Below are 26,912 nucleotides of genomic sequence, written 5' to 3'. Positions count from 1 at the left end.
AGCCGTGGGTGCTCGCCCTCTGGACATTGCTACTTATCTTATTTGGCTGAAAGCACCACAGTAGATGATTGCAGCTGCAGGAGGGTGCCTGTCCCTGGAACTTGTATATATATATATATATATATATATATATATATATATATATAGTCCAGCAACGCTTTGGCACTCCCTGCTTAATGAATAAACTATTCCGGTGCCCTCCCACAGCTGTACTGGTATCCACGCAGTCGGCTAAATACAAATCCCCAGCGGCGGCACTCAGGTAAACAAATCAAACAAGCCAGCTATTCGCCAACGTTTCAAATGTAATTATACATTTTTCGTCAGGGCAACAATACATAATAAGAAACACTCACCATTTATCCAAGTGACTGCCATCACCAGACCTCCTACTCAGCGTGGCGCATGACTCCCTCCGCAGTCGCACCCGGAAGGCGTCACCCAGTGCACCCATAACCACCATTTTGGAAACTGGAACAATGTATGGATATAACATGAAAGTACTGGCAACTTGTATAAATAGTACAGAAAACGCTGTATATATGTTAAAACTAGACATGTTAAATCACAAGAAACATTGCAAACCATGGTTCTCATTCAGTCCACGAGGACTCAAGGTTTCAAGGAGATAAATCCATTTTGCCTCCCTCTACAATAGTACCTTAGACCTATTCCCTCCCCTTTGTAGTGGGGGGACATGATCTATGATGATATGTCGGAGAGCGGTCGGAGAATGGCCAGCTGCAGCATAGTGTCTAGCCACAGGCTGGACGCTAGACCCTGACATGATAGCAGCCCTGATGGCCATACGATGTTGTGCCATCCTGGTCTTAAATTGACAATCGGTTTTTCCGATATAATATTTGCCACATGGGCAAATTAGGGCATATATGACAAACATCGATGTACATGTCAATCGATGTTGGATCTTAAATGTCTGAGTCGTATATATGGATGTTTTATGCTGGTACCTGTGAGCATGTAGCCACATTTCACACAACCCACACATTTGACGCAACCCAATTTGGGGGTCCCAAAAAACATATTGGGGTCCTTCTTCCCCATTTTAGTCACGTCTGCGTGGACCACAAAGTCACGTATATTTTTACCACATGAATAACTGGGCATAACTGGGCATAATCCTTTTCTTATTAACCCCTTCCCGACATTTGACGTACATTTACGTCATGGCCGGGATGTACTTCACGACACATGGCATAAATGTACGTCATGCCATTTAACTGTCACCGCGTCTATAGACGCGGTGACAGTTTAAACATGTCTGCTGTCCCTGACAGCAGACATGTCCCTGCATGCCCAGGGGGGGCTGCGATGCCGCCCCCCCGTCGGCGATCGCTGTGATTGGCTGTTCAGTGTGAACAGCCATTCACAGCGTTTTCCTGTGTACCGGCGAATAACGTTCGCCGGTGACACAGGGATCGGTGGTGATTGGTGCTGTAAAGTACAGCACCAATCACCACGGGGTGTAAGGGTGACACTGGTGTCACCCCACCTCACCCCACCCGCCCCCAAAGGCCGTGATTGGTTCGTCGGACCGACGAACCAATCACAGCCATGGAGGGTGATTTAAACTAACGGTGACTGCACTGCAGACGCCATTCCGGTCTGGAATTGCGTGCAGTGCGGTCACCGTGCCTATCTGCCGCGATATACTGACCTGATCCTTGCAAATACTTACCTGATCACTGCTTGTAGCGTTCCTGGATCTTGTTACTTCTTGTGACTTCCTGTGTTGTGCTGTGCTGTGTTGTGCTGCTGCAGTGTGATAGATTTATAGATAGAGAGATAGAGAGAGAGAGATAGAGAGAGATAGAGAGAGCTGGTGACAGAGAGTGCTATATTTTGTGCTGCTGCAGTGTGATAGAGTTATAGATAGAGAGATAGAGAGAGATAGAGAGAGATAGAGAGATAGTGACAGATTGTGCTATATATTTTTTATATATATATACAGCTGTACTGCGTGTGCAACTGACTGCTGCCCCCCCCTTTTGTGCTGATCAGTATAAATTAACTGATCAGTAACTTTTTGGGGGCGCAGGGTTTTTTTTTATATATATACCTGTCAGTGCTGCTGCTGCAGTGTCATAGAGTGATAGATAGTGAGAGATAGAGAGATAGAGAGAGATAGTGATAGAAAGTGCTATATTTTGTGTCTGCTGCCCCCCTTTTGTGCACCCCCAGCAACTTTTTGGGGGTGCAGGGGTTATTTTTTATATATATAACTGTCAGTGCTGCTGCTGCAGTGTCATAGAGTGATAGATAGAGAGAGATAGAGAGAGATAGTGATAGAGAGTGATAGAGAGTGCTATATTTTGTGTCTGCTGCCCCCCTTTTGTGCACCCCCAGCAACTTTTTGGGGGTGCAGGGGTTATTTTTTATATATATAACTGTCAGTGCTGCTGCTGCAGTGTCATAGAGTGATAGATAGTGATAGATAGTGAGAGATAGAGAGAGACAGAGAGAGATAGAGAGAGATAGTGACAGAGAGTGATAGAGAGTGCTATATTTTGTGTCTGCTGCCCCCCCTTTTGTGCTGATCACTATATCTGAGGTGATCAGCAACTTTTTGGGGGTGCAGCGGTTTTTTTTTATATATACAGTACCTGTCAGTTGCTGCCAGTTGCACTGTCAGTTGCACCAAAGGTTGTGCACCTGCTGCCCCTCACTAGTAATCAGTGTCGCATCACTGATCACCTTTTTTTTTTTTTTTTGAGGGTGCTGTGGGGTCTTTTTTAATTTTTTTTTTTTTTGGATCAAATTCCTGTTTCCTTTGAGCGCTGTTCAGTGATGGACGTTACTGACCAACATCTGTGCTCAATTTTTGGCGCAGGACCTTTTTTTTTTTTTTTCTGCACTACATACACACTACACACTACATACTACATTGAAATAAAGTTTGTACCCCCCCTACACTATACACGTGTTGAAACATATCACTACCAGAAACACAAAAATAAAAATGGCATCCCAAATGTCATCCCACATGTCATCCCAGTCATCCAGAAGAATGTATTCAGCGGAGGAGGCATATGCCATGCTTGCCTCTGACTCTGACACAGCCAGTGAGGCAAGCGGGGAATTTGAAGGATTCATCTTAAGCTCCTCTTCCTCCTCTAGTGATGAGGGACCCCCTCAAAGACGCCCCCGTAGAGCAGCTGAGACCCCCCCCCAATAATTGATCTCGTATGGACCCCACCACCAGACAATTTTGAGCCCCAGGTTCCTGAGTTTTTGGCCATCCCAGGAATCCAATTTGATTCCACAGGTCTCAGAGAAATTGACTTTTTTAAATTATTTTTCTCTGATGATTTTATAAATTTAATGGTGGACCAAACTAATTTATATGCCCAGCAGTTTATTGCTCAAAACCCCACGTCAACATTTGCTAGGTGGACCCCTGTAGATGCAGTAGAGATGATGACGTTTTGGGGTCTGGTGTTACATATGGGCATAGTTCAAAAGCCAGAAATTAGGCAATATTGGAGTACAGATGTTCTGTACAGCACCCCATTTTACCGTATGGCCATGACTCGGGCTCGTTTTGAGATAATCCTTACATTTTTACATTACACCGATAATACACTGTGCCCACCCAGAGATGATCCCACCTTTGACCGGCTATTCAAAGTCAGGCCGGTCATTGATCATTTCAGTGCCAAATTTGAAGAGATGTACATCCCAGATAAATTCATTTGCATAGACGAGTCCCTTATACATTTTAAAGGAAGGGTTAAATTCCGCCAGTACCTTCCCAGTAAGAGGGCCAGGTATGGCATAAAAATGTATAAGCTGTGTGAAAGCACCTCAGGGTACACTCACAGGTTTAGGGTATATGAAGGGAAGGATTCAAGAATTGAACCGCCAGAATGCCCCCCCTCCCTCGTAGGTGTTAGTGGAAAAATTGTCTGGGATTTAGTGCACCCCTTCCTGGATAAAGGTTATCACCTCTATGTGGATAACTTTTACACTAGCATCCCCCTGTTTAAGGCCCTTGGTTCAAGAGGTACAGCAGCTTGCGGTACTGTGCGCAAGAACCAAAGAGGCCTCCCAAAAACGCACATTGCCCAAGTAATGAGAAGGGGTGAAAGCAGGGGAATATGCACCGAAAATATGTTGTTGGTCAAATATAAGGACAAGAGGGATGTCCTTATACTGACAACAATTCACGGAGACAGTACCACCTCCGTCCCTGTACGAGGTACCAGTACCCACACCTCAAAACCTAATTGTATCCTGGATTACAATAGGTACATGGGCGGAGTGGATCTTTCAGATCAGGTACTGAAGCCGTACAGTGCCCTGCGGAAAACAAAAATCTGGTACAAGAAGCTGGCCGTGTATATCATCCAGATGGCACTGTATAACGCTTACGTGCTATTCCGTTCTACCAGCCAGAGGGGGACATTTATGCACTTTCAAGAGGAAGTCATAAAGGGCCTAATATTTGGGAACCAGCAGGCAGAGGGCCCCAGTACTTCTAGTACTGGCCCCCGTATTGTACCAGGGCAGCATTTTCCTGATGAAATCCCCTCCACTGGAAAAAAGGTCAGGACACAAAAAAGGTGCAAAGTTTGCTATAAAAAGGGAATAAGAAAGCAAACTATTTTCCAGTGTGACACTTGCCCCGACAAACCCGGCCTATGTATAAAGGAGTGTTTTAAAATATACCACACATCTATGGATTATTAGGTTCATAATTTCACCGTGCTTCGGGGGTCTTGCTAATGCCACATAGCACCCACCATTCATTCCACCAGAATCTGAGCCGCAAAATCCAAAAATCACTCCTTCCCTTCTGAGTCCTGCCATGCACCCAACTGGTATTTTTTGGTCACATGTGAGGCATTGCCGTACTCGGGAGAAATTGGTGCACAGATTTTGGGGTGCTTTTTCTCCTTCATACCTTCTGAAAATGAAAAAGTTTGAGCCAGAACTGCATTTTTGTGTAAAAAAATGTAATTTTTCATTTTCACTGCCCAGTTGTATCAAAATTGGTGAAACCCCTGGGGGTTTGAAATGTACACTATACCCCTAGATGAATTCCCTGAGGGGTGTAGTTTGCAAAATGGGGTCACTTGTGGGGGGGGGTTCCACTGTATTGGTGCTTTGGGGGTCTTGCTCATGCGACATAGCACCCACCAACATTCCACCAGAATCTGTGCTGCAAAATCCAAATATCACTCCTTCCCTTCTAAATCCTGCCACTTTTTGGTCACACATGAGGCATTTCCGTACTCGGGAGAAATTGGGGCACAGATTTTGGGGTGCTTTTTCTCCTTCATACCTTCTGAAAATAAAAAAATTTTGAGCCATAACTGCATTTTTGTGTAAAAAAATGTAATTTTTCATTTTCACTGCCCAGTTGTATCAAAATTGGTGAAACCCCTGGGGGTTTAAAATGTACACTATACCCCTAGATGAATTCCCTGAGGGGTGTAGTTTGCAAAATGGGGTCACTTGTGGGGGGGTTCCACTGTATTGGTGCTTTGGGGGTCTTGCTAATGCGACATAGCACCCACCAACATTCCACCAGAATCTGTGCTGCAAAATCCAAATATCACTCCTTCCCTTCTGAGTCCTGCCACTTTATGGTCACATGTGAGGCATTGCCGTACTCGGGAGAAATTGGGGCACAGATTTTGGGGTGCTTTTTCCCCTTATACCTTCTGAAAATGAAAAATTTTGAGCCAGAACTGCATTTTTGTGTAAAAAATTTAATTTTTTCACTGCCCAGTTGTACCACAATTGGTGAAACCCCTGGGGGTTTGAAATGTACACTATACCCCTAGATGATTTCCCTGAGGGGTTTAGTTTGCAAAATGGGGTCACTTGTGGGGGGGTTCCACTGTATTGGTGCTTGGGGGGTCTTGCTAATGCGACATAGCACCCACCAACATTCCACCAGAATCTGAGCTGCAAAATCCAAAAATCACTCCTTCCCTTCTGAGTCCTGCCATGCACCCAAATGGTATTTTTTGGTCACATGTGAGGCATTGCCGTACTCGGGAGAAATTGGGGCACAGATTTTGGGGTGCTTTGTCTCCTTCATTCCTTGTGAAAATGAAAAATTTTGAGCCAGAACTGCATTTTTGTGTAAAAAATTAAATTTTTCATTTTCACTGCCCAGTTGTACCACAATTGGTGAAACCCCTGGGGGTTTGAAATGTACACTATACCCCTAGATGAATTCCCTGAGGGGTGTAGTTTGCAAAATGGGGTCACTTTTGGGGGGTTTCCACTGTATTGGTGCTTGGGGGGTCTTGCTAATGCGACATAGCACCCACCAACATTCCACCAGAATCTGAGCTGCAAAATCCAAAAATCACTCCTTCCCTTCTGAGTCCTGCCATGCACCCAAATGGTATTTTTTGGTCACATGTGAGGCATTGCCGTACTCGGGAGAAATTGGGGCACAGATTTTGGGGTGCTTTGTCTCCTTCATTCCTTGTGAAAATGAAAAATTTTGAGCCAGAACTGCATTTTTGTGTAAAAAATTTAATTTTTCATTTTCACTGCCCAGTTGTACCACAATTGGTGAAACCCCTGGGGGTTTGAAATGTACACTATAGCCCTAGATGAATTCCCTGAGGGGTGTAGTTTGCAAAATGGGGTCACTTGTGGGGGGGTTCCTAAATTTTAGCATCTTATGGTGCCTAGAAACCTACATGGTGCCTAAAAAATAATCTCATAAAAAGGAGGCTCCAAAATCAAGTAGGTGCTCCTTCTATTATGAAGCCTGTGGTTTGGTCAACGTGCACACTAGGGCCACATATAGGATATTTATGAAAACAAAAGAATTGGGAGAATCAATTTTTAGTCACATTTCTCTAGTAAAATCTACTGTGTTCCTTAGAAAAATGTATTAAAATTGCAAATCTGCAAAAAAAATGAAATTTTGAAATTTCACCTACACTTTGTTTTAATTCCTGTGAAACACCTAAAGGGTTAACAAACTTCCAAAATGCTGTTTTGAATACTGTGAGGGGTGCTGTTTTTGAAATGGCATCATTTATGGGGGTGTCTCACATACAAGTCCCTCAAAGTCACATCAGAACTGAACTGGTCCCTAAAAAAATCAGTGTTTGAAATTTTCTTGAAAATTTGAAAATTTGCTATTCATATTGTAAGCTTCCTAGTGTCCAAAAAAATTAAAAGGAAGTTGAAATAATGATGGAAACATAAATTAGACATATGGTCTATGTTAGTTATTAACTATTTTGAGTGGTATGATTATTTGTCTCACAAGCAGAAAATTTAACATTTTGCAAATTGCTAAATTTTCCATTTTTTTACGACATTTTGGTATTTTTCACAAAAAAACACAGACTGTATCGACCCAAATTTACCACTAATTTGAAGTACAATGTGTCACGAGAAAACAATCTCAAAATCACTGGGATAAGTAAAAGCAAAAAAAAGTTATCCCCACTTAAGTGATACATGTCAGATTTGAAAAAAAGGGCTCTGTCAGGAAGGCAAAAACATGCTGTGTCAGGAAGGGGTTAATGGCAGGAGGAGGAGACAATGGGCCAATATTTAGTGATGGCTTTCCTAACTGATTTGCTGGACTTATTGTATCTCATGGGCCATATGATAACATCATTAAGATCTTTTTTGGGCCGTGCCACGAGCATACTGTCCATAGTTCTCCTCATCACCTTTTCTTTAGTTTGAATCAGTGCAGCCTTATTATGTCCCCTCTGGACAAATTTTTCTACCATCAGATCTAACTGTGCATCAGCATCAGAATCTGTATTACAGATTCTTCTAACCCTCAGCATTTGTGATAACGGGATGCCTTTGTGTACTGAGGGGGGGGGGGGGGGTGAAAACTGGATGGAGGAAGAAGTACATTTTGGTCAGTGGGTTTAACAAAAAGTATTGTTTTTAACCCTTCAAGAGTTTTAGAGATCCGTACATCCAAAAAAATCTATGGATGTCTCTGATATGATTGATGTTAACTTGACCGGGCTCATACTGCAATTATGTGTATTAAGGATGCCCTCCAATGTGTCACGACCACCTCCCCAAAAAGAAATAATGTCATCAATAAAACTAGAAAATAATATTACGGGAAACATCAACTGAAGAAAAAAATATATCATGTTCAACAGCTATCATGTAGGCATTTGCATACGCCGGGGCCACGGACGCCCCCATAGCACACCCCGACGTCTGCAAATAATAAGCCCCATCATAGTAAAAATAATTTTTTGTCAAAACCATTTCGAGGAGAGTACAGAAAAACTCAACATCCGGACCTTTGTAGAGGCCATTGTCCACTATCAACTGTCTAACCGCCTGTATCCCCTGGGAATGAGGGATGCAGGTATATAGTGTGCAGACATCTATGCTGCTAAGTAAGCAACTATCGGGTATATCGGACAGTCTCTCGATGGAAAGGAGTAAGATAGGTGTCAAGATATTCTGACACTGGATGAAATATCGACCCCCTGGCAGATATGATTGGTCTACCAGGGGGGTTTTCCAGGCTCTTATGCACCTTTGGTAAGGTATACAAAAGAGGTTTAGATGGATGGTTCATGGTAAGTAGAGACTTTATTTCACTGCTGATGACGCCAGTGGAGACAGCGTCTGTAAGGAAATCCTCCAGTTGTTTTTTGTAGATATTGGTAGGGTCACCTGGGAGCTTTCTGTAAACCAAGTCGTCCGCCAATTGGTGTTCAATCTCCTTCCTATAATCAACAATGTCCTGGACCACTATAGAACCACCTTTATCTGAGGCACGTATTATGTCCTCTCTCTTCTCCAAGGCCTTGAGAGCTAGCCATTCTGATTTGCTCAGATTTTTATGGTGCTGGGGATGAGTAGTCGGTATATCTACTGTGGCTTCCAGGGTACGGGTGAATGATCTGATGGAAGGGTTCATCAAAGGTGGATCAAACTGCGATTTTGGTTTTATATTTCTCAATTCAGTAGGTATTTTCTCGTTTAGAATAGATTTGTCGGCAGATTTGAAATCGATGTTTGTTATATATGCCCTAATTTGCCCATGTGGCAAATATTATATCGGAAAAACCGATTGTCAATTTAAGACCAGGATGGCACAACATCGTATGGCCATCAGGGCTGCTATCATGTCAGGGTCTAGCGCCCAGCCTGTGGCTAGACACTATGCTGCAGCTGGCCATTCTCCGGCCATTCTCCGACCGCTCTCCGACATATCATCATAGATCATGTCCCCCCACTACAAAGGGGAGGGAATAGGTCTAAGGTACTATTGCAGAGGGAGGCAAAATGGATTTATCTCCTTGATACCTTGAGTCCTCGTGGACTCAATGAGAACCATGGTTTGCAATGTTTCTTGTGATTTAACATGTCTAGTTTTAACATATATACAGCGTTTTCTGTACTATTTATACAAGTTGCCAGTACTTTCATGTTATATCCATACGTTGTTCCAGTTTCCAAAATGGTGGTGATGGGTGCACTGGGTGACGCCTTCCGGGTGCGACTGCGGAGGGAGTCGTGCGCCACGCTGAGTAGGAGGTCTGGTGATGGTAGTCACTTGGATAAATGGTGAGTGTTTCTTATTATGTATTGTTGCCCTGACGAAAAATGTATAATTACATTTGAAACGTTGACGAATAGCTGGCTTGTTTGATTTCTTTACCTGAGTGCCGCCGCTGGGGATTTATATATATATATATATATATATATATATATATATATATATATATATATATATATATATATATAAAGACAAAAATCTCCAAAATTGCGCTGTTAGAATATTAGGTGGTCGCTATTGACACTTTATCCCCTACTAGTAAGGATAGACAGAAACAACTATACCAACAATAGTGTCCTTAGCGCCCCAACTTGGTAATGTCCAACAAATCACTCAATAAAAATATTTCAATAAAAGATATTACAATAAAAATATTGACAAAAACAATTGTAGTAGTTCTTTTTTATATAAGAAGTTTTTTCTTTTTATTTTCAGTACATCTGACCAACACCCAACGCGTTTCGCCTCGTTAGAGACTTCATCAGGGGTACATGATCTTAGAATAAACAAGATTTATTAAACCCTTCTGGGTCAAAAGATAGCACGAAAAAAGAGAACCGTGGTTAGGGTCCAAATATGACACCTCAGGAGACAGTAGGTGTTTTAGAAACCTTCTTATAGTTTTAAGATGTTTAAACAATCAGATGTCTTTGACAATATATTTAAAAGGCTTGAGTGATGAACCTAAATAAGGCAAATTCAAATCTTGTCCCAATGTGTCCAAGAAAGTAAGTTATTTTCTTTCCTGTGTCTGAGGAAGGTGTGTACTCATTGGGATCCAGATTCCAAGTTGACTAACTAACTAACGAGGCGAAACGCGTTGGGTGTTGGTCAGATGTACTGAAAATAAAAAGAAAAAACTTTTTATATAAAAAAGAACTACTACAATTGTTTTTGTCAATATTTTTATTGTAATATCTTTTATTGAAATATTTTTATTGAGTGATTTGTTGGACATTACCAAGTTGGGGCGCTAAGGACACTATTGTTGGTATATATATATATATATATATATATATATATATATACACGTGGGTACAGGTAAGGTCACTCGCCAGACTGAAGTTTTTAAATCATTGCTTTATTTCATCATGTTCATACGCTGCCAACACTCTGGTCAAGACCAGAGTGTTGGCAGCGTATGAACATGATGAAATAAAGCAATGATTTAAAAACTTCACCAGACTGAAGTTTTTAAATCATTGCTTTATTTCATCATGTTCATACGCTGCCAACACTCTGGTCAAGACCAGAGTGTTAGCAGCGTATGAACATGATGAAATAAAGCAATGATTTAAAAACTTCAGTCTGGCGAGTGACCTTACCTGTACCCACGTATATACCAAATATACTCCATTTGGAGGACTATTTTGAGTGTGCACCCCAGCATTAATGAATCTTTCGAGTGAGTGTCGTCCCACCCCATGGATATATATATATATATATATCAACCAAACCCCTTCTTTTTTGCGCTAAATTCTGAGAGATTATTAGTTTGCTGCCTGTTTCCACAATACCCCTGTTGGCTAAGGGGAATTAGAAAAGATACAAGAACAAGTGTGGAATGGCGCACTTCTCAACTTTAGTCCATAATATATTAAACAATGTCCATAACTTGGTGTTATTCTCTTTATTAAAAGTCTTTTTAGACAAAACGTGCTGTTTTTACCCGACGCGTTTCGCCCAACAAGGGGCTTCCTCAGGGGTATCAGCTCCTCTGGTAGTAATAGTTGTTTTGGGGTAATAAATGTGGGTATTCAAGTGGATCGCCCATACAATTGGTCACCTGGATAAGTGTTCACTTGTCTGGCTCAGCACGTTTTGTCTAAAAAGACTTTTAATAAAGAGAATAACACCAAGTTATGGACATTGTTTAATATATTATGGACTAAAGTTGAGAAGTGCGCCATTCCACACTTGTTCTTTATATATATATATATATATATATATATATATATATATATATTCGTGCAGGGAGACGCACACACTTCAATTCAAACAATGGGAGTGCCAGGTCTATGTAATATAGAAACTTATACCAAGCACATCGGATGTGCTGGTCCTATCAACGGCTTTGACCTTTGGTATAAGTTTATATATATATATATATATATATATATATGGTACTCTTTACCTAGAACGGCGCCCGCGATCAGAATCGCGGGCGTCGGGGGTAAAAAATCGCGGTAATCGCGGGCATCGCGGGTAAATCGCGGGTACATCAAAATCGGGTACCCGCGATTACCGCGATTTTCCCATAGGGAACAATGTTAAAAAGCCTGATTGACCGCGATTTTACTGTAAAATGCCTCAATGCCCGCGATTTTCCCATAGGAATCAATGTTAAATGGGCTACAGAGCCCAAATAGCCCCAATTAACCCTTAAATGTCCCCCCAATTTTTGTACGCCACCCCACGATCCACGGCAACCCGAAGCGTGGCGAGCGCAGCGAGCCTGCGAGGGGCGGCGGTACGCGTCCTCCGACCTTTTCATGCCCTACTATCCACGTCGGCGTGGAGTTGAGAATAGAATAGTGTGGCGAGCGCAGCGAGCCACCGAGCCCGAAGCGTGGCGAGCGCAGCGAGCCCCGCGAGGGGACGCGGATACCTTCACAGGTAAACGCGTCCCTTCGCGGGCTTCACAGGTGTCCGCATCGCCACGGACACCTGTGAAGTCCGCGAGGGGACGCGTATAACTGTGAAGGTATCCGCGTCCCCTCGCTGCGCTCGCCACACTATTCTATTCTCAACTCCACGCCGACGTGGATAGTAGGGCATGAAAAGGTCGGAGGACGCGTACCGCCGCCCCTCGCGGGCTCGCTGCGCTCGCCACGCTTCGGGTTGGCGTGGATTGTGGGGTGGCGTACAAAAATTGGGGGGACATTTAAGGGTTAATTGGGGCTATTTGGGCTCTGTAGCCCATTTAACATTGATTCCTATGGGAAAATCGCGGGCATTGAGGCATTGAATGCAAAATCGCGGTCAATTAGGCTTTTTAACATTGTTCCCTATGGGAAAATCGCGGTGATCGCGGGCATCGCGTCGCGGCCGTTTATGTGCTGCCCGCGATGTCGCGATCACCGCGATGGGCGCCGTTCTAGGTAAAGAGTACCATATATATATATTTATATACAGCAGGAGACAGACGGCAGGATTTTGATAGAAATAAGAGACCACACTTGGGGTTACTCTGCCAAAGTTTCGAATCTAATTATAGATTTTTTGTAGGTTACAAACACATACCTTTATACCAGACATCACCAATAGTGAAGATCCATTGTTCCCGCCGCCATCCACGGTGGCCGTCGCTGATGACATCATCACCCACCTCGACAATCTCATTCACTTGGAACGCAGTACAAGCCGGAAGCTTGCGTTCCACTGCCGTAGTTCACCGCTCCAGCCTCTGTGATCCCATATCGGTATTGGAGTTGAGTGGATGTCACGTGGACTATCGGGAGGGTTAGAGCAGGGTTCTGGGGAGTACATAAATTTTATTACATAAATATGTATATCATAGAAAAAGAAAACATTAAAAATACATCATCTGCACATGTCAAAAAACCTTCTCAGAGATAAGAAGCATTTGAAAAAAGGGTCAATAAGCAAAAAAAGAGAAGAAAAAGAGAAGATGATCCACGACGTGGACGTGCTCTATAATATTAAGCTATACCATCTCATTCATCTCTACAACTAGACCTTGGTAGTATGCAGACAATTTCTCAAAAACTGTATCTAATCTTCTGTTCTAGTGGCAGCACACCCTAAAATAAAGACTTATTTAAAGTCTCATCATTATATAAAAGGGTTATATCACATACAAAGATATCCTCACCTGTGCGATTGGAAAAAAGCCTTTTTTTTTGTGTGCAGACAATTTTTTTGCTTCCCTACATCTCAGCTGTATTGTGTACTGAGAATTGTGCTGCTAATTGTTACATGTGCTCTGTTGTAGTTTTTCAGTTTCTGTTATGTTTAGTTCTGTGTACCCTGTACTGTTCTATTGTGTGCTATATGTGCGGTGTTGTGAACCACTTGTAGTAAGTTAATCATTGGTCAAAACAAAATTACAAATTCATTTGTGTTCTCATGAAATGTAAATAATTAAGTTGCTAATACCTGAAGTTTGGCAGTAGTTTTAGTAACTTCAAACAGAATAGATATTTCACAATGCTCACCAAAATAGGTAGTCTTTGAAGAGACAAAATGGACTCTCGACACAAAAGTGACTGAAGTGACTGGTGACATTGGAGGCTTAACACTAATCAGACTTATGGTAAGGCAAGGCCTGGACTCAAGGGCAGGTTTTACATCAGGCATACAGACAAGGGCAGGATTTACCTCATGTCATAATTGACCTTGTGCTTGAAAGCAAGGATAGAAGTTAACACATGAACAGAGGAGAATACAGAATTAATATCAATCCAAGAGGCAAAGGCAGCAGCTGTCAATAGGATACTGATATTAAAGGAAATTATAGGATCTCTATGGGAAGTTGATAAAAGAATAGGTTGGGAATATTATATGTATAATTTTTTTGGCTTATCAAAATGGCTCCATTATAGAAACAACATATGCATTATAGCAATGTACCATGCAGCTATAATTTCCTAGAAGCTCCAGTATTGGATTTAGATGAACCCTATCCCATGCTTGCTTATTGCTTCATAAGAATCAACATTTTTATGGCCCATACACATGGAGCGAGTTTTGCTTAGCGATGTGTGCTAAGCCACCTAGGGAAGACAACTTAATTTGAACTTCCCAGTGGCTAGATTGCCCATACACACTAGGGTGTCTAAAAAAAATGTTTTCATAAACCTCCTGCTCCCCAGGGTTATTTCCATTCCTCTTATTACCAAAATTGAGTATACAAAATGTGAGCTTCATAGGTGCAGGGAAAAGTTTGACTTATGGAATAAAAGTTTCGAAAATTCAGCTACTGTACCTTACAAAATTTTAATGGGACCTCGCATACCTCTTGGCTTGCTCTCCTTCACATGCTAAGTGATCTATTTAGATTTTGCCTGCATGTGCAAAAGATCTGAGTGAGCAATGGCAATGTGCAGGACCATGCATTGCCATCACTATGGGTTGTACACAAGGAGCGATTTGTGCTTACAATCTAAACGATCTAGACAAATTGCTTAAAAAATGGCAAAAATCGCACTGTGTTTATGGGCCTTAAGTCTGTAAAACAATAGTGTGTGCTTATAAACATAAGCTTACTAGATAAGATGTTCTCCATGTGAACTTTAGAAAACACATAGAATACAGTAGAATGTCTCAGACAGCAACCGGGGCTTTCAATTGTGTGGTTTACAGAGGGGTAGGCTATCTTCATGGAAATCATAACTAGAGCCTACTTTATATTTAATCACTTTAGAGTATCTCCATATTAACACATACAGCCTAACACTAACTGGGTGTGGCACCCCCAAAACTAGCATAAGCTAGAAAGCCTTGCTGGTTAATTGTAGACCCAATTAGGGGAATGGAGGTGTGAGTGCGGTGCCCCTAGACTGGTTGAGTTGGGTGGATCTAATGCTGCCCACCTTTACATTCTATTAACATTTAGCACTATTTTTTCTCACTAACACTATTTCTGTAATATTTTAATTATATTACATCTTTTTTTCTCTCAATTTCTTTATATAGCTTTGGCTTCCTATCACTATTATTTATTAACACTATAGTATTTTATATACAGGGGTGGGGTCCTGGGGTGCACACCAATTGAGAGGTGCGACCCTGCGGAGACCTTTCAGTAGAACTGCATACAAAGTCAAAGGTGCAGGTGCACAAATCAAACTCCCAATTTAAAATATTGCAATAAAATTTTGCATTTTTAGCGAGGTTCTTTGCTTATTTATGGCCATAAGTAACGGCTTGCCCACCGTGTCCAGGTGACCTCATTAGTCGTGCAAGTCCCTAACATTTTGGGGGGTACAGATCTAGGTCACAGGGCACCCAAAACTGGTGCAGCCGAGGGACCCCAGGGCAACACAAGACTGAAAGAAATATATAGTGAAACAAAGTGAGGATAGGTTAGTGAGAGAGGCTGCAAAAGATAGCAGGGGTAAGTAAGTGAGAGGTAAAAAAAACTATAGTATTTTACTGGTATGCTGTTCTGGGTTTTCTAGCATATGTTTTTTGGGGTGCCGCACGCTGCACATAGATATATCGCTAGGGACCCCCACTATATAGAGAAGTTTGGATGATGGCTTGAGGGCATATCATACATTTGCCAAAGTATATGTAACCAATATCTCTGAATTCTATTACAATGTAGTGTTCAAGATTGCTAATATCATTCATTAAACTGGGGGAAACTATGTATTTTTTTACTTGCTCAATATTAAGCCCCCCCTCTCATGCACCTGAGTGGTATTACTAAACTAATTGAGCATCTACCACTATCCATATGGGAATATCATTAATTCTGTTTTGGAAACATTGCGTTGGAGGCGTGAGCCTGACTGAAGTGGGTCTAATAGGGTGTGAGAGTTAAGAAAGTGTGTTAGGTGAGAGTAGACAAGACTCTCGAGTAGCTTGGAGAGGCATGGGAGCTGAGAGATTGGATGGTAGTTAGAGAGATTAGGAGTTAGGGTCAGAATTGTGTTTTTTTTTCAGAATGAGAGTAATTACTGCATGTTTGAACAGAGAAGGAATAGTACCACTAGCAAGAGAGAGTGCAGATGTTATAGTAGTTAAGGTTGCGATAGAGGATAAGAAGAGTGTGGATACTTCCTTTACAGTTGTGGACTCAAAGAGAAAGCGCCAGATGTTTTCAGGTGTGGAAGTAAGTAGGTTAGAGGCTGGGAAGAAGAGCATACTATTTCATCTTAGATGTCATCAATATTGTCTTTAAAGTAGGAGGCAAGTTCTTGTGCTTTGATGTAGACGGTGGGGAGGAGGGTATAGAACAGACTTGTGTTACAAGGTTGCTTAGTTTTGGTGGTATGAGAAGACATGAGGGATCGGAAGTATGCTTGTTTGGCAGTGTCTAAAGCATTGCAGTAGGACTGGTAGATAGTCTTATATGTGAGGAACTCACTCAGATTATGAGATTTACGCCATTGGTGTTCTACTTTACTTGACTGATTTCATCACTTTTCTGTTATAGGGATGATATATGAAAAAAAAAAGTTAACAATACATGTTTCAATGGTCAAGCAAGTATAAAATGAATCTAATACATATGTTTATTAAAAGAATGACAATTGAAACAATAGGTGTACGTAAGTAATGTTCACATTGAATAACAATTGTACCTACGTTATCCAATGCAATGATTAATGAGTAAAGGAAAAAAGAAAATGGGGGGGGGGGGGCATGCTAAACACAACAGAACCCCATCCCTGAAATCCCATTTAAAGTTAAAAGGGGATTGTAATAAAATGTATTATTATATGTTGAAAGGAAGATCTCCCTCGATTCTCCGTTGTTCATACATATGGTATTTTTCAAAGCATCTGCCATTCTGCCCTGAAGATCCCTTGGTAGGCTGGACAGATAACTTTCCCATATCACCAAAAAATTGTGGGTCTAATTTTTCCTTCTTCAAAGAAGTCTCAATCCTTAAATATGTGGAATAACTTGTTTTGAAACATCTCCAAAGAGGGTGGAGAAGTTGAGATCCAATTCTGCAATATTAGCTTCCGAGCAGCAGCACTAATTGCTATAAGCAATTTCCACATCATGAAAAATATATTTTAAATTAAAAGCAGATTTTTTTTTAGTTATCTTCTAATTTACAAAAGGCAAACATACAATACAGTGTTGTACCATTCATATGCATATATATTTCTGCTTGAGACTTCAGTTCGTGGACCAAACATTGCAGCTTCTACAGAGAAACAGATTTTTGCATAGACAGGGGTATAGTTGTGCACAGTGATCCACCAGGAGAAATAGGGACTAGACTAAGGACTAGAGCAGCGTAAAACAAGATTTACAAGATTTATAACCAAAGATCTGAAACAATCCTTTGTAAACTTTATTGGTTGCTGTCATTAGGTCAACAGTGTCTAGGTAGACAGTAAAAAATTTTGTGTGCCAACCTTTTGATCATGTTGGCCTAATGCATATTGACTGTTTTCACATGCCAACCTTTGGACTGTTGATCAATAGTGGTCGACAATTTGCAACCAAACTTTCAATTATTGGAGAAGAAACTTTGGAAGTGAAAAATTTATTGTTTTGCGCAATTTATTCCAATGTTTCTGAGATTTTTTTCCAGTCACCCGAAAAAGTATACATGGTCTTAGGAAAACACACGGGTTCATTGAAACCTGTGTGAGAAACAGACCCATTTCTGGGCTGTTGTCAGGGATTTCCACCCTTGTTTAAATATTGCAATACAGTACATTTGTAAACTATTGATGATTTTTTCATCAAGCTTAAACATTATCTTTGATAAGGAACTTTGTTCTTCCAAAAAATAAGATACTGTAATGTATTATAAGTGGACCAATATATTTTTAAATCAGCTTCAGTAATGTCTTTCCTCACAGAACAGAGATTTTGGCCTATTTAAGTATTGATTAAATGATGTACGTTTTTCACTTATGTCTAGAGCTTGTTTAAATGCACAGCTGGATCTATTATCACAAAGCAAAAGTAATTATCAGCTCCAACTGTATCCAGCTTTGACTTTAAACCCATGAGAATGTTCATACCCTCCATTTTTTTCAAGTGGAGCTATGTCAATTAAAAATCTGTTGCTCTACACATCTGTTCTGGTGCTTGGGACCAAGAATCAATAGTATTAAGTAGAACAATAGAATTATTCATGTTAATCCAGGAGATGTTAATATCATTACTAATTGCATTTGCAAAACCCAACTGGCTGTTAACTTTTTCCAAATCACTGTCTAATTAATAATGATACTTGTTAATCTTAAGAAACTTTAATAAAGTTCTAAGCCATTGTATGTACTAAAATCTTTTCTGTAAGAAGCTTGACATCAAAAATAGTCTGAATTAGCAATCTGCTGTGTAAAAGGTTTAGATATAATGAAAATGCCAGAGTCATAGAACTCAGCTGTTTGTTAATCATTGGTGATCTCCGTCTGTCACTGAAGCTGCCTATATACAGTACATCCCATATTCTACTTTGATGTTGGCGGTAGTCATGCCAATAGGGGGTGGAAGTGGACATTGTTTACCCGGGCTGAAGATTGTTGGAAGAGCCAAGTTCTGCAACTGTGTTGCAATGTGAGTAAAGGATACTGCTATGCTGGGTAATATGATTAGGAGACAATCATTTGTGTTGTAAGGTGCATAAGGGCCACTGCTATGCGGTATAAAGTGAAAAAGGAAAATGTTGTAATGTGAGTAAGGGGCAATGCCATGCATTGTAATATGAAAAAGGGACACTACTGGGGTGGCAAAATTAAAATTTTATTCCCCACAAGGCCACACTCCTTTTCAGCACTAAATCCTTATTTCTAATATGAAAGGGGAAGGGGTCACCCTTTTCCTTGTCGGGGGCACTAAGACCTCTAGATACACCCCAGTTTAGCAGAGATTTGTATAGTATTCTGACATACTGTTGACCCCCAGAAATTCACATTACTTTCCCTGCATGGGGACACATCAGTGTCCTACTGGCTTTTTAGCTCTGGAGTTTCTGATGGCATACTGAAAATAATATAATGCAATAGATTAAAGAGGCCAGATGCACCAATATGTAAAAAGTGATAAAGTGGACAGAGATAGACAACCAGTTAATCAGCTCCTAATTTTCATTTTTCAAACCCAGCCTGTAACATGACAGTTAGGTGTCGGTTGGCTGATTGTTTATCACTCTCCACTTTATCACTTTTTGAAGTTTGGTGCATCTGGCCCAGAAAATGTTATGCTTTGTACCTGAAATCCATAAAACATCATGGGCAAAATGTAATAATGTGTGATTTTTCTGTAGAAAATTCACATGTAGTAACGTGTGAATTGCGGTAACATTTGCACATTTTGACATGTCTAAAAAAATGCAAACAGGGGTTCAAATTTTCAATTTGCAGCCTTAAAATTACCAAAATATCACAAAACAAATAGACCAGGTCCAGCCTGGAGAATTTGACTGAACCTTAGTCAAAGATATTAAGATATGTGCGGGCTTATTGAGCTAGACCTGGTTCCCCAAATACAGGGAGGAAAAATTGTGGGATCCTGCATATTTAAGAAACTATCACTGAGCTCTTGGATCAGTCCTGGTTCCAAAAATACAGGGGACAATAAAAACTGGGGGTCCCCTATATTTTTGAACCAGCATCGGGCTCCAACAGTCAGTGGTGTCATGTCATAGTCGGTGGACATTTTTTATGCAAGGTGCCTCAGCCAAACCATGATCACCTGGCTGGTCAGCCATGTACAGGGTACCTGGGGGAGTGGGGACCTCCCCAGTCTTTACCCTTCCGAGCTGTCCTCGCCACCCCTGGGCTGTGCTTGGCAAGCTGATTAATTTGTGTAAAAAAAATTTAAATGTAAAAATGCATTGGCTTTCACAGAATAAATACAAAACCCAGAAGGCCTCCCTGCATGCTGGGACTTGGCAAACCACAAGTCCCATCATGTAGGGCATTACTGGGCCCGCTGGTTCTTGTAGTTCTATATGTGAAAACAATGTAGAAAAAAGACACCCACAAATGGAACAGTAACAGTGTTACACACAAACCCTAACTTCACATACTCACCCTACCACTTTCCCACGATGGAGCGGCTCCTCTCCTATATGGAGTCCCCCCCATTGACCTGTGTTATTGGAACTACTCTCAACCCTGATTGGCTCTAAGCATTTCCTTGGATTGGCCTACAGTCAATCAGGAATCAGCTGAGGCCTGATTGGCTGTAGGCATCTCCATGGAAAGGCTTAGAGCCAACCAGTGCTGAGAGGAGTCCCCATAACAGAGGTCACTGGGAATCCCTGTGACTAACATCACAGGGACTGCATATGGAAGCATGTGAAGTGAGGGTTTGTGCGTGTATATTAAACGTTTACTGTTCTGTGTGTAGGTATCTTTTTTTCTACATTGTTTTCACAGTAGAACTACAAGAACCAGTGGGGCCATTAATGTTCCACATGCTGGGACTTGTGGTCTGCCAAGTCCCAACATGCGGGGGGAGGACTTCTGGGACTTGTAGTTCTCCTGTGAAAACCAATGTATTGTTAAATTATTTATTTTTTAACACAAATTAATCAGCCAAGATGTGGTGGGAACAGCCCCGGGCTTCAGCCCTGAAAGGGTGAAGCCTTGGGGAACAACTTTATTGAGGGGGTTCCCCCGGGCCTCAGCCCTGGAATGGTGAAGCCTGTGGGAACAACTTTATTGAGGGTGTTCCCACTCCTCCAGGTACCCCATCCAGGGCTGACCAGCCAGGGAGACATACCTCCCAACTGTCCGGTATTCGGGGAAGTTCCCGCGTCCTGCCCGGGGCTGCCATTGTCCTGCGGTGGGGGGGTTGGGATTCCGCCCAGCCTGACGCACAGCATCTATTCAGCTCCGCAGAGCGGTGGAAACCGGGGGCGCGGCCGGAGGACGCGTCCTCCAGTGAGGCCATGCCCCCTTTTTAGAGGCCATGCCCCTTTTCAGGAGTGTGCGGCTTCAACGCGGGGGAGTCCCGATCTCCCCCTTCAAAAAGTTGGCAGGTATGGGGAGATCATGGAGATCAAGGTTCGGCCAGGGGAACTTGCATAAAAAATGTCCCCCGGCTGTGGCATGACAACACTGGCTGTTGAAACATGGTGGGCCTAATTCAGACCTGATTGGTGGGCTGCTTTGATTCCCTGCGCTTAGGTATACGTTGATGCACTAGAGTTAAATTTCGCCCCATGCAATCCTGTGAATTAGATAACAGAGCTTACAAAAATTAGCTGGAATGGGGAATTTCTATAAATCCATTCACAAGCCACTCCCAGTGTGCAGTCTGGGTGATAGAAACAGAAAATATGTCATACTAATTCCCTAAAAATGAATGAGTAAGCCACAAATGCTGGTTTCCTGTAAATCATAATTAGGCCATCAGCACTGTGCCTGTGCTTGTGTGTCTAGTCCAGCTGCAGTGATTGGGAGGCTTATTCTTTCCAGTTGTTTTCATTGGGAGTTGCTTCTTACAGTATATTACCCAGCCTGCCCTAGTTTCTAGTGCTATTGCTGGTCATAACTGTATTCTCTGAATAATTTGTTTCTTTGCATGTACCTGTTTTTGTGCATATCCAGTGCACTCCAGCCTGTATGCATCTTTGTATGTGTGTCTCTGTGGATTCGCCTATTTTCTGTATGAATACAGTATGCTCTGATAGAGCTTTGTGTGTGTCCCTTTGGATGTGCTTGCATCCTGCATGCATACCATCCAACATTTCATACATAAAAATCGGTACAAATTGGGGGAGGGGGCGTGGTCAGGTGTAAAGGTTGTGTGCGCTATGGAACAGTTGGAGGCTTTTCTGGTGCGGCATATGAGTACGATCCCTTTGCACGTCAGTCACTGTGAATGGGAGACTGCAGTGTACATTATCCACTAGACTAAGCCCCCCCCACCGACTGTTACTGTCAGTAGCTTGGGTTACTAGCAAACCGCCATAGCCGCTCCAGAAAGTCTAGGTGAGCAGCCTGTCAGCGATAACACTGAGGTTCTGCAACAGCTCAGTCCATTCTTAGATGGGGTATCCCAGCCTGCTTCCTATCAGGATACCCCAAGCCTTTTCACGCTGGTACCTTATGACTCACTCCCGGGACTCTGCGTACTGACAGTCCACATATAAATCTTTCCCATGCATCCAGCAGCCAATCACTGAGCACCTCTTACCCCCCCTAAGCACCTCCATTGGCTGCCCTCCGCTCTCGCCCTCCCCCCCAGCCGAACACCCCAGTTGTCGTCGCCGTGTGCCATCCTCCAGGGGTGTGACATCACAAATACGCATGTCCCTTGGTTTTCGCCGCGGAGGGGTCAGCCCACCGCCCCTCTGCCTGAAAGAATAGATGCTGTGCGCATGCGCACAGTGTCTATTCGTGGACTACAGGGGGGACTCCCGACTGCCCCCCCCTCAACTGCGGGACACTGCCAGCGGTGGGAGGGACGCGGGAATGTCCCGAAATATCGGGACGTTCCCACGATAAGCGGGACAGTTGGGAGGAATGCCTTGTAGAGCATATCATAAGCCAAGCCAGTATGCAGGAGTGGTATAAGCGATTACAAATGCTTATATTTTGTAATATGATTATTGAAAAAAGCCAATAATTATGATTAAATGCTTTCTTACGTGTCTCTCCAAATAGTAAGATCATTAAAAGTTACTGTCATGTAGAAGGCTAATGTTTATTTTCCAGTTCATCATTTGTAGATGATTTGCTAGATTTCATTTACATTAGCAGTGCTGGATATCAGGAAAGGTGCCAGCGCTTGGCAGCTGTCTGTGCAGTATGGCACATAGGAATCATTTATACAATTACAGGCATTATGAACCATTGATTATGCCCTAATCAATGGTTCAAAGTGGTGGCCAACCTGTGGCTCTTGAGCCTCATGCGGCTCTCCCCTTTGTAAAGTGGGGCTCCTGCTCCCACTGCTGCCCGCCGCCCACCGTCTGTCCCAGTCCCCCCCGCTGCCGGTTCCCTGAATCCCTTCTCCTTCTGAGGGGAGGAGAGCACGCATCGTGCATCTCTCCTACCCCTTACTGTGCATCCTTGTGACTGGAGCTCGTGGGCCAGCAGCCAATCAGGAGCCGGCCAGTGAGCTTTGATTGGTGGGCGGCCCAGTCACAGGGAAGTGAGGGGGAAGGAGACGCACGGTGTGCTGTGCTCTCCTCCGATCGGTGACATGACAGGAGGACTGCAGGGGGACACCAGACTGTCCTCTCCCCGCCTGACAGCAGCAGCAACAACGGTGAGTGCTGCTGCTGGGAAATTTGCACTGTGGGGGCATAGCAGTAAGTGGCACTGTGGGGGCATAGCAGCTTGTGGCACTGTGGGGGCATAGCAGTTTGTGGCACTGTGGGGGCATACCAGCTTTTTGGCACTGTGGGGGCATACCCGCCACCGTGTGGTGCATACCTGGCACCGTGGGGGGCATATGTGTATCTGACACTATTGGGGGCATATGTATATATGGCACTGCACTATTGGAGGCATATTTGTATCACACCCACCCAAGGGGTCAACATAGACCACGCCCCTTTTTTGGCGCATGCGCCTTCGGCGAGCGCATGATGTCGGCTCTTTAGCTTGACTACTGATATTTTTCGGCTCTTTACCTCTGACCGGTTGGCCACCCCTGGATTAGGGGAACATACCTGGCAGTGTTTTTTTAGAACCTGGATGAATTACACTTAGAATTTGAAGTTAGAATTTTTACCAGGTCTAGTATCAAGAATCAGATACTATTATACATATACTTTTTTGGCATTAGTAAAGTTTATGTGTTCTTAAATAAACATCCTTATTTTAGATAATATAGAAAAATATTAGCAATTTCTATATATCTATTGGAGCTAGTGACTTGAAAAGTGTACAGCAATATCCAAAACAGATGGAGCCCCTCTCATTGCTGCTCGGCTCTCGCCAGATCATCCCCACTGGGGAGAGCCGGTGGAGAGGGACTCCATCAGACTGGGACACGTATGCATCTCACGTGCATGTGTAGTCCAGTCTCTCGGCGGCTGGACCCTGCCTGGGTTAGGGGGCGTCGGGCCGGGAATGGGGATCGATGGTGTTGGCGGGGAGGAAGCAGCTGGCGGCGGGGAGCTCCATTGCCATGGGGTGCGCGAGCATCTCGTGCGCGTGCCCTCTGGGGAAAGGCGATGGAAGCGCCAGCCCCTACAAGACCGAGAGGCGCTCCATCTGTACACACTTAATGATTTTCGCCCGCCTAACCAATTTTCCCGGAAGTGGACAACTTTCAATAGCAGTACACTATTGTCCACCCCGCCGGTGGAGTGATGGCCACCAGTAATGATGAGGGAGTGAGCATCAGTTCTCACCAGTCATTGCCTGCCCTTACACACTGCGCAGCATTTGAGCTAAAAGCAGCTCAAACGGCAAAAGAAAGCGTCCCAGTGTGTATGGGCCTTTAGGCTCAAAGTCTCAGAGACTCAGTATTATGCATACAGTATCTATGGTGTGGTGCTTTCTCTCATTATGGTTTTAACATGTAAAATGGGTACTTGTTACCTAGCACGGTGCCCAATATTTTGGATAGTGGGGGTATGAAAACGACGGAGGGTGCATACTGCCACCAGTCGCGGCCTCGCTGCGCTGCGCTCGCCACGCTTCGGGTTGGCGTTGATAGTGGGGGTGGCGTTGCCAATGGGGGTGCATTTAACAATGAATGCTATGCGATATTTCATTTTACAAGCACTCCTGTTAATTTAACATGAATATTGAATCGCATTGCATCGCACTCCACTAAGTATGGTATGCGATGGGCGCCGTGCTAGGTAACAAGTACCGTAAAAGGACATGAATGGTTTTAGATTATTATTTATATAGGACAATATCTCCGCACTATAATATAAATGTCTAAAATTGTATCCTTAAAGTGATGCATTTATAAGAAACATGCACCCAATGTAACAATTTTGTGAATTTTATTTTTAAAGTCTGAAGTTAAAGAACAACTCCTTTTATCAAAAATGTGGTTGTCATTTTATTTCTGATAAAAGACATTCCTTGGATTTAATTTTAGAGCTTCTGTGGTGATGAAGAGCTTAGCAATAAGCCTCTAGTGACAGATAAATAATTTTCACATCCAGGTGCAGTGGAATTACAAAGATGTACAGCTGCATCTCTCAGTAGTATGGCGCAGTGCAGATAGGTTAGATTAAGTGCTAGTGCATGTTTGTATGTACAAGAAGCAGTTTTTTTTGGACAGAGTATTGTAATTCAGGGCATTGGCTATTCACAGATATATCGATGGTGCATCAATATATCGGTCATTCACTCGAACGGTCGATATATCAGCTAGTGTGTACGCACTTCTACAGTTTTCTGGTTGCCATTGAAAATGTGGCTGTATATACAGCAAGTTACAATCTACATATGCTGTACACTCTTTACACACCCACAACAATTATTAACATTTTTGGTACTTGTGTAGTTTCGGTCGCACTGCCCGCAGATTGCATCGTATGCAAAACGCATGCAAATTGCATATGATTTGCATGCAATGTGATTTAGCACACCCCCACTATCCACGTCAGCCCGAACCGTGGCGAGCGCAGTGGTACGCATCCTCCTGACCTGTTCATACCCCCAATATCCACGTGGGCTTGGAGTTGATTTTCTAAAGTGTGGTGAGCACAGCTAGACAAACGCAGCGCGCCCCACAAAAGGGGAAGCGGAAATCGAGCCTGAAGCGTGGCGAGTGGATGCGGAATACACGTCAAGTAATCCCTGTCCCTTTGCGGGGCTCGCTGCGCTCACCATGCTTCGGGTTCATTTTCCGCGTCCCCTCACGGGGCTCGCTATTCTCGCAACCCTTTATAAAATCAACTCCATGCTGACGTGGATAGTGGGGGTTCTGCATTTTGTGGTAACCTCATGAGGCAATGGGGGTAACTCAGACCTGATCACAGAGCTGGAAATTCGCACATCGGAGGATTGTCGATGCACACTGTGTATGCGCATGGACTGCAATGTGCGTACACAACGTCGTGCTGCAATCAAATCCTGATATTTGTTTCTTCGCTAGCCATTGACAAGGTGATTGACAAGAAGTAGGCGTCTGTGGAAGGTAACGGCCGTTTAGTCGGAGTGTTAAGGAGAACCTTAGGCGTGATAGAAAAAGCACTGAGCGTGTCAGGGAAAATGCAGGTCTGCCAATGTCTGTTAGAGGAGGTTGTATGCCATCAGCTCCAGTCTTGATCAGGCTGATTTCATTACAGTGGCTGACTAAGTCTCTGGCTACTCTGAGGCTGAATGGTGACCAGAGAATATATCATTCGATGGTAAGCATCTTACAATCGTATGACATTTTCGCACGACTGTAAAGTCTTTGCTTACCATACACATCCATTTACACTGCACACACATTAATTCACAAGGCTGTATTGCACTATAGCGGGACAGCTTCTACCTGCTGAACATTCGCGGCCATGTGAGCAGCCTCTGAATTACCCCCAAGATGAGATCCCCCTCAGTCATCTCCAGGACATCCCCAGAAAGAAGGTAAGTTATTCCCTTTACATATTATGAATGTGACAAAACATATTTTTGTTAAAACTATTTTTATGTCTGAATCAAGAAATAATCAAAAGGTAAGGAAAATATGGACTGTACAGTATTTTCCTGGAGTAATATTTGCTTTATGTGAAAAGCTTCAATACCAGTATAAATAAATGCATTTTTTATAAGAAGCTCAG

Source organism: Crinia signifera, chromosome 19 (assembly GCF_055691185.1).
Source record: "Crinia signifera chromosome 19, ASM5569118v1, whole genome shotgun sequence".
NCBI lineage: Eukaryota > Metazoa > Chordata > Amphibia > Anura > Myobatrachidae > Crinia > Crinia signifera.
This window is presented reverse-complemented; position numbering follows the sequence as displayed.